This window comes from Trachurus trachurus, assembly GCF_905171665.1.
Source record: "Trachurus trachurus genome assembly, chromosome: 10".
NCBI lineage: Eukaryota > Metazoa > Chordata > Actinopteri > Carangiformes > Carangidae > Trachurus > Trachurus trachurus.
The window spans coordinates 21,258,319-21,272,376 of record NC_139894.1 but is presented as its reverse complement, the minus strand read 5'-3'; positions in this window follow the sequence as shown (position 1 = coordinate 21,272,376).

The following is a 14,058-nucleotide window of genomic DNA, read 5'->3' as shown; positions in this document are numbered from 1 at the left end:
GCAGTTGTAGTGCGTGCGTGTATGTGTGTGTCTGCGTATGAGTGTGTGCGTGCGTGTGGACTTAACTCTCACTAACAGATTGCAACAGCGGATGTGGGTGGAGAAGGGCTTTCCCGATGCCATGGAACAGTGAAACGCCTGCTACTCTTATGTAAACATGGACTCAAAGGATCTTTACTGTACAACACACACCTACACACACGCACACACACACAAATACACGCATATGAAGGATGCATGTCAGCTGCTCTGGGCAGTTGTTACATAAAAGCCAATAATGAAATGTCCCCCCTTAAATAATGCAGACTGGAATACTTGAAGCACAGAGTGATCACAGATACACAAACAAACACACACACACACACCACTGAACATAGGCAAACAAAGAACACGCTGTGCAAACATACAACTATGCACATGCACGAGATGTAATTACACAGAAATGCCACATAAAAGTTGAATATTTGAGATCCAACATGTAACAATAAATACAGATGGGACAAAAGGTCGTGCTTTAAACTGCAGATGTAATAATTACAAGAACCAGGATTATTATTTAAGAAGTAACTATAAAACGTGGTATCAACAGTCATAGTTTGACTTTTATCTACACGAGAAGGCAGAAATAACCAAAAGATAATCACTACAACCGTTAAAACTTAGGACAGAATTTAATTAACACCTCTGTGACACAGTGTCAACTAAAGCTGCATGTCAGGAGCTTCACGGGGCCTTTAATCACAACACAGCGCGAGCAGCGCGGAAACCTAGAGTCGGGAGATGCGGAAAGGTTTTCCTACATCTAGGTGGGTTGACATGGAAAAAGTGAAATGATGAACAATGTCGGCTGTGCTGAACGCAGTGATCTGGGCTGCAGCCTGAAAACAGCTGCCTGCTGCAGTCAGAAACAATGCTGAGAGCAGGCAGAGTGAACCAACAATGAGCTAAATCACAAGCTATAAAAAAGTGATGAATGGAAAAAAACGAATAAATCCGGGAAGGGAAGAGTAAAAGAAGCTCGTCTACTCATCTAAAAAAAAAAAAAAAAGATCCTGGCTTCAATGGAAATAAAATGCACACAACCGTCCCCCCAGAACCGCCTGTTATGTCAGTATGAGTAACATGATCAAGATAAAAATCTATTACTTTGTAATTGCATTGTATTTCATTCATTTCATATATATCCTAAGCAATCTCTAAGTTTGAAAATGTAATCTGTTCTTGCTTTTCATTTTCTTTAGTAAAAGCAATGTTTTTTGTTTTATACAAATATAAAAGTTTTTGGTTGCTGCATGCTATTGCTATCATTGTGTTCAACAGTGAACATCGACAGTCAGATTTCTAATAGATAATCTCAACAAACACAGAGATCATGGATTTTAAGATAATAAAAAAATATAAGTTCTGTCTGGAATAACCAGGATTTAATTGGCATGTTCTCCTCATTTTCAACCTCATCCATGTGGCAGCTCATTTCAATTTAACTCAACTTGTTGTGTCTACTTCTGTCTCTCTGGAGGTGAGGGTGGCCTTGCTTTCTAGGTATTTGATATCCATTTGTTACAGAGTTTTGTCTTTTCTTTTTTTCCACAAATGCACACACATGCGCACACAAACATACACACACAGGTGTTAATACTACCATTTGTCTGCTCTGTTCTCTGGACCAGTATGATTCATTTGTTCTGTTGTCCTCGAAATTCTCTCTTCTTCATTATTGATGAACGCTGCAGTACTTTCTTAGTTTGCTGCACACTGTACATCAAGCTCAGTGTGTGTGTGTGTGTGTGTGTGCGCCTTACATGCAAATTAAATGTCCCCATAGTAATAACAGCCTTATTAAAGTGCAGATTATTTGAATGTTAATTAAATTCTGCTTTATGTTACATTATTATGTATTTATGCTACAATCAGGCTACAGTATAGTTCTCTTTCCACCCCTCCAACGTAATCCACCACCTCATGAACCTGACTATCATCATCCCTTCATTTCCCTCCATTCCTCAACCTTCCTGTTCTTCTCTGCCACCTCTCGCTCTTCTTCTCTCTCTCTTCTTGTTCCCCTCATTCCTGTCTGTTCAGCACATTAAAGCTCTGCGGATGCCCAAAGTTCTCGTGACTCACCCCTCCTGTGCGCCTGTGTGTGTGTGTGTTTGTGTGTGTGCGTGTGCGTGCTGATTTGCCTGGCATGGGGAAACAAATTGGTTTGTTTTCACTCCTCTGCTCCGCACCCAGAGAGGTCTTCTAGGCAACTGTCAGGACGAGCTTGTGTCACTCATGCATGCCTCAGCAGGATTCTCTCATTCACTATCTGTGTGTTCAGACTACTATGAGCACGTCTCCAGCACTGGCGTGACTATGTGTGCATTGTGTGTGTGCTTGTGTTTGTGTAAATCACTATGTGAGGGAGGGGAGCCATTAAACACGCATACAAACACAAAGAACCATAGTAAAATCGGTTTAATTCACTCACTAAATAAATAATAGTAACTGCCACATTTAGCTGTCCTATTAGGAAGAAATATTAGGAATATTAAAAAAACACAGATGTGATGTGAACAAAGTTGAATAGTAATGACTCTCTCATACTTTTTTGTAGGTCACAGAAGTGTCCAGACTGCCCTCACTTCAGCATGAGAAGATGAAGACGTAGCACGTAAAGGAGCGTGACGTATACGACGATGCAACGAAACAGCTGTTAATGCTAATGCTGGCTATGTGGCAATTGCAAAAACTTAACCTTTTAAGGCTTGTTTGTGGGAGTACACTTTTAAAAAGATGAAAAGTAAAAAGTGTTGTTGCTAAAAGCAGGAAATTTCAGGAGTAGCGAGCAAAAAGGCTCAATCATCACATCAGCCAAGGGGAAAGAAATGGCAGAACCCAAGTGGAACCTGGAGAAAGGTCTATTTTATCAATAAAAGTTACATTTTTAATACTCATTTGAAATGGCAATCATGGACCAGGGATTCAGGGATCTGTGAAATATGATCTTGTTTCTCAGTTCCAGTTAAGATCCTGGCAGCTGATTTTTTAACAAGCTGCCAACAAGAAAAAAAAAGTTTACAGTAGTCAAGATGGGAAGTTATTAGGGGTGTAACGGTATATGTATTCGTTCCGTGCCGTCACGGTACGGGGGTCACGGTTCGGTGCACACAGTCACACGACGAATAGCCTACATCTGAGTGAATATTAAAAAAAAAAAAAAAAAGTCGAGTCCTCCAATCTAGGTGGCGGTAATGAGCCTCAAAGCTGCCAGCAACCGTCATAACAGACGAAGAAGAGAAGTGATGAGAGAGTGAAGTTAGAGGAGCTGTCTGCTTCATTTATAATGTCACTGTGGCTTCTCAATAAACACAACAGCGGCGGCGGCGTCTCGTGACCCTGTGTAAAGCCACTGGTCGACCGGACAAAGTCCGTCTGCGCTATTTCACGGATGCGCGCTGCGTCGCTAGAAACGCATCAAACACGTTAGCGCATGTTCAACCCGATATATCAATTACTGGTGCAAGGAAAAAGACAAGTTGTATGCAACAACTTATACCGCTGCTTTTAAGCATGGATGTATTATTTTAAGCCTCTTGACATGAACACAGACAGGTAAGGAAAAAAGGAGACCGCACACTATGTAGCCAACACATTGTCTGATGAAGGGCTAAACGCCTGAAACGTGTGACAATAAAGCAGAAGTGAGTGATATATTTGTGTTAATATAAGTCTTAAATAGTTATATCTTCCGACAGCAATCACTTACATAGAGTGTTTGGACTGAAACACGGGTCTCTCAGTCCCTCTGCTCTGCTCTGAGCCGAAGAGAAAACATTTATCGTATCCTACAGTTTTTATCCAATGAGGAGAGAGAACGGCATGCAGGGCTGTGTGTGCAGCCAAGGAACGCCGTGAATGTGGTGACGTAGCGACGAGGACTGTTATGGTGCGTTCAAGGAAACTCGTATTTTTCCGACCGTGAAGTGGTACCAGTTCGATCTGGTACGAGTTCACCGGTCGGAAGTTACGAGTGGCCGTTATAGTGACTTTCACCGGTAAAACAGGTCGGAAAAACACGAGTGGGTTGCCTGGAATGCTACAAAGTCGTAAGTTGTGACTTGAAGCTGTAATTTACGATTTCAAAAGCCTGCCTGGAACGCAGCATTAGCAAAAACGACCGGATCACTCACTTCTGCTTTAAACTGTCACGGGAGCTTTTAACTAGTGTGCAGTCTCCTTTTTTCCTTACCTGTATCTTTCTTGGTGGTCCAGCACCTAGTCTTCAGTTTTTTGGGGATGTGCGTGTAGCTGCCTCTGTTTTATGAACACAGACAGGACCAGAAACATCACCAAAGTAACTGGCATCTAGTCTAATTTAACTTTTTTTTTTTTTAATAATATATTTTTTTAATAGCCTAATAATAATGTAATAATTCGAATAATAGTTGCCAGTTGTCAAGTGGAAGTTTTTTTCCCCTATAGAATTAATGAATGGCATTAAAACACTCCTAATGCACTTGTTTTATTTTATATTCTTTTTTTTTTTTTTTACTTTTATAACACAAGACAGATTTTAGTTTTACATTCAATTAGTGTCTGTTGTACCGAAACCGTACCGAACCGTGACCCCCGAACCGAGGTACGTACCGAACCATGACTTTTGTGTACCGTTACACCCCTAGAAGTTATGAATGCATAAATAACAATTTCAGGTTTTTAGCAGAGAGAAACGATTTAATCGTAAAGTTGTTTTCTGAGCAAATACAAACAAGACTAAAACACCAAGGTCCTTGTGACTTAAGAAGCGGGACAGCGAGCCAAGTCTAGTTAGAAATCTGCCAGTAGATGTGCCAGTATGTACCGTGACGGACAAGCTGTACATAACACTTACTGTAAGTTTTGTTATTCAGTGTGCGGATCCATATCATGTCAAAAGAAGTGTGCTGCTTTCTCAGCTGCATTTCTAGATCGCTCTCAGCGTAAAGAGGAAACGGTAACTTCTTCTTCTTCAGTGTGGCCCCTTGTTAAACCTCCCCATGTGAATACCACTCAGCAGCGAGGGAGGGGATATCCTCTTGTCTGCGAACACACATTGGATTACGCACACACACACACACACGCCCAACCACCCATGGCCAACCTGTCCATCCCCCCCCCCCAAAAAAAAAAAAAAAATCTGTGTCAGTTATGTAAAACGCAGGGCGAGGAGTATGGGAAAGGTCCCCGGAGAGCAACGTTGTCATCATACATTAAACAGCACCCCAGGTCTGACTAAACACCCGCTCATTAATAAACAATGAGGAGAGTGGTTAAATATAGATCCTCCCTCCTTCTCCTCCCTCCGTAGCTCCTTCTCCTCCCTCCGTAGCCCCCTCCCCCCTGGTTCTCCCCCCTCTGATGGGAGCCTCTCCATATGGAGAGCAGAGGAGGAGGCCCTGCCCCGTTCTCCTCCACGTTGGGCTCCTTCATGTTGGGTTCAGCACCATGGAGAGTGCAACTGTGACGGCTGTTCTGCATGTGTGTGTGCGTGTGTGTGTGTGTGCGTGCGTGCGTGCGTGCGTGCTGACAGCTCACCAGGTGTCCTCTCAGTATGAGTTCCTCAGTAAACAGGAGCCGAGCGGTAAACACAAGCCCTGCTGACGGTAATGATGTCAAACCAACGTCTCACCTTATCTCCCCTCTTCCAGCTCTCTCATCGCTCATTCCGTCCATCCTCCTCCTCCTCCTCAATCTGTCTATTCTTCTCTCCAGCTCCTTTTTCACTCCGTCCTCTACCCTGTCTGCATCTAACGCTTTCACCTGACCTTTCTCTCACCACACTTTTAACTTTAAGTCCTCCCCTCAGTCACTCTCGCTTGCCTTCCTTCCTCTCTCCCTCTCCATCCATATGTAATGCCAATGGCTCGTTCTTTTTCTATGCCCAAACATTTCAGTGCTTCCTCACCTCAGTGCTCCATCTGGTGAACACTTAAGTTTCCACTATCCTCCTCTTTCTTTTTTCCTAAGGATGTCTATCTATTCTTCTGTCTGACTTAAGCTGCAGGACTATTTTTTACTCTTTCCCCTAAAGGGCAGATGGATTTCTTTTCATGAGTCTGGAGAACAAGAAAGATGAGGAGAATGTGAAACCCCAAGGAGCGATAGAGGGGATAGGATAGAAATAGTGGGTGATGTGTAGAAAGTAGCAAGACACCTTGACAACCTCCAGCTCTTTGCCAGGAAGGAGGACACATACCGGCAGACCATGCAGAATAGATTTCTGGGATTTATAAGGTATCAAAAGACAAAAAATAGATTTACTGTGAAACTGTTGTGTTTTCAATGAGAATATGCCCTTTTTTTAATTCAAATACGATGAAAATGAGAAGAAAATAAAGTCAATGAGAGGCAGAGGTCAGAAAGCTGTGGCAGGACTCCCAGGCCGTCAGTGGTAGTCAGCCAGTCCAGGCCTACTATCTGTACACACTTGATTAAAATATCAGGTTTGTCCCCAAGTCACCCAAAATGTTTTTGAATAATATCACCTCAACCTCATAGAGCTCACAAATTCAAATGTATTCATAAGTTATAATATATAAAATTAATTATAGCACTAAATGGCAGCCTAAACTAAGCCACAAAGCTATAGCTTGCTCATAACCCTTTGAAGTGGTTATATGAATTTTGTTCAACACATCAGACCCAACTGTTTAAATTTCAATGCAATAATAACGTGATATGGATTTTAAATCACATTTCACAAAAAATAACAATAAGCCTTCAATACAAATAATGAAGTGTAATGCTAATAACTTGATAAATAAATAAATAAAAATCTGTTAGATTGGTACAAACAGCTTGGTTGCTAAGTAGTATTAAGGTTTAGTAATTGTTATTTTTGGAAGCTATTGTGGTGCTAACATCAACCTCATGATAGATCATCAGTTGCTTTGAAAGAAATGGCTCAAGAGATGTTTCCTATATCATTTGTAGATTTTTGGCCATTTGAGGGCACAGGAAAGATGTCCACTTTGGAAAACTGAAATATATCCAGTCTCTGCTGCTAAATACTCTACTGTGTTCACTAACTAACTAACACTAAATGTCTGCCTCTTGGTGCTGAGCGAGTCGTGTACTATGGGGTTTTGGAACAGTTGCTTGAAGCAGCCTTTAAATGATGTGATGAGAGCACTGAGAGTTAACTGAGAGTATAAAAGGTCCGTAAAGATTTAAAAAATATTAACGTAACATAGTTTTTAAATTTTCTTTGTAAAAACAAATTAGACATTTGTAACGTGCTATAAACGCTCCTGTTCATCACTGTCGTCTTAACCTTCTGAGTGTCTGTGAACATTTCCAGGTAAGTTAATCAGTTGCCGCTCCGGACTCCTGGAGGCTGTGAAGGTCAAAAGCTCCACCTCTGGTTGGCCGCCAGCTGTCAGTCTGCCCAATCAGGTGGAGCGGATGAGGGAACAGGAAGGGGAGGGGGATGTGGGGGCCTTTTAGGGATGGAAGCCAAATATCTTGTGATAACGCTCCCATCCAAAACAACACCACCAAAAAGTCACTGTGAGATGAGAGCAATAGTTTCTTTAGGTAATAAAGCGAGGAGGCGAGGAAGAGGAGAGGAAGGTATGGGAAAGGAAAAGGGCAAAAGAGAGAGAAGAAGAGGAGAGAGCAGGACGGGAGGAGAGGAGGGCGAGATACAGGGGTGAAGGTGGAGTACCGAAGTTGTCTGCAGAGGAGGAAAGGAGCGAGGGATGGCGCAGGAGAGGGTGGAGGATGATGCACGAAGGTGAGCCAATCGTCCTGCTCACTTGACCCTTCCAATTACCACGGCGACGGTTAATTAGCACCGAGGTAAGCTCCGGTAATTACCACATTGTGTCTCGGACAAGAGGCTACACACGCAAAACACACACACACACACACACACACGCACACACACACACACGCTCACACACACACGCAAACATGTTGCTATGGATACCTGCGATCCTTCCTTTCTATCACTGTGCTGGAGAAACAGAGTCAAAGAAGATAGAAATAGATAAAAGAGATGAGAGGAAATAACAAGAGCAGATATAAGAAACGGGGAGAAAGCAAACAAAAGCTCTACAAAGCCTAAGGAAGTAGGAACGGTGTTTAGTTCAGAGAGGGCGGTTGGCTCCGTGTGTGTCGGCCACATTGTCAGAGAGACACACTTTAATGACAAACTTTTGATGTCGAGGAATGACAGTTGAAAAGAAAAACTACAAATCAGTCTCCAAGCACGCATATTAACAATAAAAACTTGAATATAAAGTGCAGATCTCTTCTCAGAAACAGTGGGGAACACAAGCAGGCAATAACGCGCCATGATGCATCCTGATATCAGAAAATAAAGGACAGCACAACCACAGCACATGTTCATTATTTGTTAGCGACTTTTCTCCCCCGTGGAGCTCCATACCAGCAGCCCTTGTGAGGGTTTCTAAGGGCGACTATCTGACATACTGACCCCCTGCTACATCACTGAGCAACCACACACACACACACACCCACAAACACTATTCGCGCACATAATTACACAAGCACATACATATATGGGCTCATGTGACACCACATAGGCCGCCTCACACACAAACTTTCGACAGATAGGCCTTGACACTCTGACCCGACTCCTTGCCCCTGCCAACACCTTAAACCCTCCACAACACTGATATTTTACGTCCTGAAACACACGTGCGCACACGCACACACACAAATGTCTCCCCTGTTTAGCTGACATGTTACATAAGCTGTCAAAAAGGGTTATTTCTCAAAGGTAGAGCGTAGTAGGAACAGTAGCCTCCTTACACCTCAGTGGAGATGTGGCCAAGCAGCAGCCTGCGACAGGCCGGTTTATGGGGCCACGTTTGGGTTAAAATTCATCATCTTACCCGGGACACCTGGGAGGAGGACAAAATGTGTGTCCTGGCATTGACTATTAAAAAAAAAAGGTTGAATGTGGAAATAAATGTGGGCTCCCTAATGAATGGTTCGTTTTTCTACTTTTTCAATTACAACGGGGATCGTTTTATGCCCACTGTGCTCCACAGAGTGTGACTGCCCCCCTCAGCCGAAACATGGCTCTGGGCTTTGTGTCGCCACACACAGATTGTAGCTCTTCGTTTTCTCCTCTCTTTCTTTGTTGGGTAGACAGCTCCACCAAGTGTTGGCCGCTCGTGTTACAGCTGTTCTGCATAGCAGACATTGCAAGCTCTGTTTGTCTTATTTTCCCCTAAAATTCATGAGGAATTATGAAGAAAATGTCTACTCTGAGAGGAACCTCAAGTCTTTTTTACCAGCTGCCATTAGGCTTTTTAACTCACAGTAATCATGTGCATATGCCATTTAGCTTCTCTTAATCATGTGACAGCGTCTCTCCCTCCTTTTTAAACTTTGCCACTTTTACTTCTTTTTAAATCGCATTTTAGACATTGCTGCTCTGTTGTGCAATATTGTTGTTATCGTATTACTGTGTATTTTTTTTGCATGATGATGCGTGCTTGTGGTCTTGTGTTGTCTTCTGCTGCTGGTAACATTGTAATTTCCTGCAAAGGATTAATAAAGTATCTTTAACTTTAACTTACATCCCCAAAATGTCACATTAAATTATATCCTCTTCTTGTAAGACAAACACGGGAATGATGAGGGTTGGGGTTTTTTGGACCACCTGGTTGGGCCTGGGCCCTGGGGTACTGTTGTACCCCAGGGGTACCCCTGTTGTACTGTCCTAGATTTCACACTATGGATCCATCTCTATCAATTACACCACCTAAGATTTCCCTATCTACTCTACCTTTATTTTATTCACTACACTGTAAACACAGAATAGAACCACAAAGAGGCAGTATACACAAGAAAAAGGCCCATCATATCTGAACATCAGGCAGAAGTCGATGAGATGGTAAAGGACACTGACAGTAACTGGGAATTTGTAGTGTAAAAGTTAATCTACTTCAAGTTTACTTTTCTACTAAAATATTCTTAATATTAACTGATCCTAACCATAAAAATTACACATGGTTACTGTTTACAACTGTAATGTCCTTTACTAGGGTTGAGTACCATCAGAATCGCTAAGAAGTTTTAATTATGATTCCCCTAATGGTTCCTAAATAGTTTTCATTTGTATGTGGTCTTGGGTTTCCTGTCAGCTGACTGCCGGTAAAACAAGAAAGAAGAAACAATGCCAAACCCTATTCTTTACTGAACTCAAAAGACAATGACACCTCTTAGGTTTCATTTTCCATTACATTTTATCCCCATTACATATCAAGGGTGCCCTGTACAAAAAATAAGGAAATACTATTTAACAGCCTTTACTTGGTACCAAAAGAGCAAAACAATTAAGTGTCCTATGACACTGCACAGGAAACAAACATTATGCACAAAACAGTTGGAGCACAAAATACTGCAATACTGACACTGCATCTTCGAGGAGTGGTGTTACTATGACAGTGTTTTGGGTTACTGCCAAAATTTGGTACATGTTTTCAAAAGGAATGTTTTGCTTAAAAACAAGTTACACTGGTATGGAAACTAGTTGAGGGTTGAAAATAACCACAACGAGTCCACGCCAAGAGGAAACACTTCATACACAAGCCTGTTAATGGCCGACTACTGTACAGGGTATTTGTCTGTGATCTAAGAAAATAAAATGAATGCACATTAATTACAGCCGAGAAAGACTAAACAGAGGGCAGCTACTATAAGTAACAAATAGCATAATAGAAACAACATGTTGTTTCTATTTTTCCTATAAAAAATATAGGAATTTTTTTTTTTTTTTATTACTTTATTTTTACAGGGACAGTGCACAATTAAGGTAATTGTACCTGTTAGCTGACAGCTAATTTGTCTAACTTGTGAAGACGTGATGTCACCGAGTGCCACTAACATTACAGAAACATATTTTTTCCCTCAGTATATGGATGCAGATGTCTGAATGTTTTTTTTTTTCTTTTTATAAAAATATTTTGTGTTTTGCTTTTTTGCCCTCAGAGAGGACAGTGAGTGACGGACAGAAAATTCTGAAGAGAAAGAGGAAGTGATGTAGAAACCCGCTGCCGCTGTGGTTAGGACCAGGTGGAGTGTGGTCACCGAGACACTCCACAAATGTACTGATTTCGATGACGTGCACCTTTCAGGTTTTTTGTTGTTGGAAACACTTGAAAGCTTGTACAGGACTTATACTGACAGGCTATAGGCCTAGAGCATGATCACAGCTCAAATGGAAGCCTCAATACATACAGATTTATACTGTCACACAGGATTTACCTTATCCAAAGGAACATGAAAAACATCTGTGTACTAGACTGTGCACAACAAACCATTTTGGCACATACTGCCATAGGAAGGATACAACAGAACACAGCAGGCAATTCAATCACAACAACCTTTTTAAATGCAGATGTGCAGAGAAGTAGTAAACAGAAGATATAAGTCGAATAGCCATTGTGTTGATATTGATAAAATGTGAATAGATATACAATTTCTTGAAACTGATTCACTGTAGAATTATTAACAATTGTGGCTGACCATATGGGCAGGGCACACGCCATGGACGCGTCTCTGACAGACATAAACGCTGCATGGATTATTTAAGGGAACAAATCAATGGTGTCTGGCCTGCTATGGAGCCCATAGTTTCCTGTTGTTGACACATACATAATATTGTGCTATATCCTACCTGTTCCCGGGTCTCTGCCATCATCCGCATCGGCCTCCAGTGGAGCTGAGGGTGGGGCAGTCCAACAGGTGGGGGCTGCAGGGCCGTGGCTCTCGGTAGCGGCTGTGCTGCTGTCCTCCTCTTCCTCTTCCTCCTTCTCCTCCTGGGCGACGTTAGCTGGCCCTCTCCGGACGAAGCTAGTGCTAGCACGACGACTTACAAAATAGAAAAAGACGTTATGTATATCCGCGCCTTTAAGTTTCTCTCATAACATTTTCTTCTTTGGCTTTCTATTTGCTTTGTCGCTCGCGCGCGCGCTGAACTCACGTTGTCCCCTGACCTGGAGCAAGATGGCGGGCATGACCTCTGACCTGGAGGGGACAAGTTTCTTCAAGGGACTTCCCCTCAAAGTCGGTGGTTGCGAACATTGCTACATACAGTATGGATATTAGGCTACATCAGGGGTCATCAACTCTATTTGTTGAAGGGCCAGAATCTTTTTCAACAGACACCTTGGGGGGCGGACATTCAAATTAGGGCGAGGGCAACACTCACTGTTTGATTCCCTCAAAAAATACTATCAGATTCTACTTGGTACCAAAACAGTGAGTTAAACAATTTGCTGGTCTGTCCTATGACGCTGCACAGGAAACAAACATTCTGTGCACAAAACAGTTGGAACACAATACTGCATGGCATATTGCATCTGCATGAAGTGGCGTTACTATGCCAGTGTTTTTGGGTTATTGACAAAAATTTGGTACATGTTTTGAAAAGGAGTGTCTTGCTTTGTGTGGAAAAAACCAGTTACACTGGTAAAAGGAAACTAGTTGAGGGTTGAAGATAAGGCCACTACGAGTGTCAAGCGTAAAGATTTCATACACAAGCCTGTTAATGGCTGACTATTGTAGGAGGGTAGTGATCTAAGAAAATAAAATGTATGCACATAATATTAATTACAGTCCAGAAAGACTAAACAGAGGGCTGCTGTATAGATAAAAAATAATAAAAACAACTTTTTAGGAAAAATAAGTTTGACTATTACTAAATTGTGAATATGATAATAATAATAATAATAATAATAATAATAATAATTATCAAGAATTAATGTAACAGAAACATATTTTTTCCCTCAGTATATGGATACATATTCCTTTCCCGTACTGAAATTCTAAGGAAAAAATTAGGCAATTTCAAAGTGTTTGGTGGTTTGGTAAAAACCAAGAGCCAGCTCCTAACTCATTGAGCTAATCGTCTGGATGTGAGTCCTGGTGTGTGGCTTCTCAAATAGACTCAGGGAGTCACCGGTGAGGCAGCAGTTGTCAAAATGTCAGAAATACTGTTATCTAAACAAAAATCTGATAATACATAAATTGCATCTAGACAGCATGGAAATGTTGGTGATTTGTTTTTTTTTATTTGTTTTGCATCAAAAGAGAAAATCTGATGTTTAAAAATGCCACTCTTAGATTGACTGCAGTTGTTCCCATGAGAGCAGATTGAAAATGTATTTAGCAAGAATTGGATGGTATATGTTCACAGTCAAACATTTTCATGCACATAGGTTAAATGTTTTGTCCTTTGCCCTTACTTACTGTTTGTACCAAATTTCAATAATTCACTCAAGGCATAACAGAGATATCTTTGTGGCAAAAAAAAAAAAAATTTGAGGTTGCTGCGACCTTGACCTTTGACCTGTTGCCTACCAAAATCTTACAAGTTCATCCTTGAGTCCAAATGAATACAATTAAGTAGAGAAACAATGTACAGAAACTTTAAAATTGTAGCAAAATAAGAAACACTGGTTTAAATACAGCTTTAGCTAAATGTAAGACTGAAAAAAGACACGTAAACAATTCCATTTACTGCACACAAATGAAAGCAATTGACAAGTGATCAACTTCAACACTAAATTACACAATGTCATATCTTAAATCTTAAACCGAATATTTGGTCTCTGATCTGGTCTCTCTACTTTAACACCCACTGAGTGTTTAACAAAGGTCAGTCAAAGATAAAGAACTGAAGTAGTGTTTTGGGCAAACATCCCTTACAAGAAGTGCAGCAGAAAGGATTTCAATGACTCATCATGCTCATCATTCTTCTAGATGAAAAAAATTAGAATCATTTCGGTGTGTCTGTGTGTCTCACAGGTTGGGAAACAACGCATTCAATGGTCCTTCTCAAATAACATGAACAATCAAAGAACATACTCATCAATAATAATAATAATTATCATCATTATCATCAACACATAAACAAATAATGGCCACACACAGGGTGTCATGAGTCTACATCTTAGTTTGCTGCAAGATAATTTGCAATCCACAAAAAAGGTTAAGATTTCTTATCAGCTACTTGCAGTTTGCTGCACCCTTTAAACTTGACAACCAGCATTC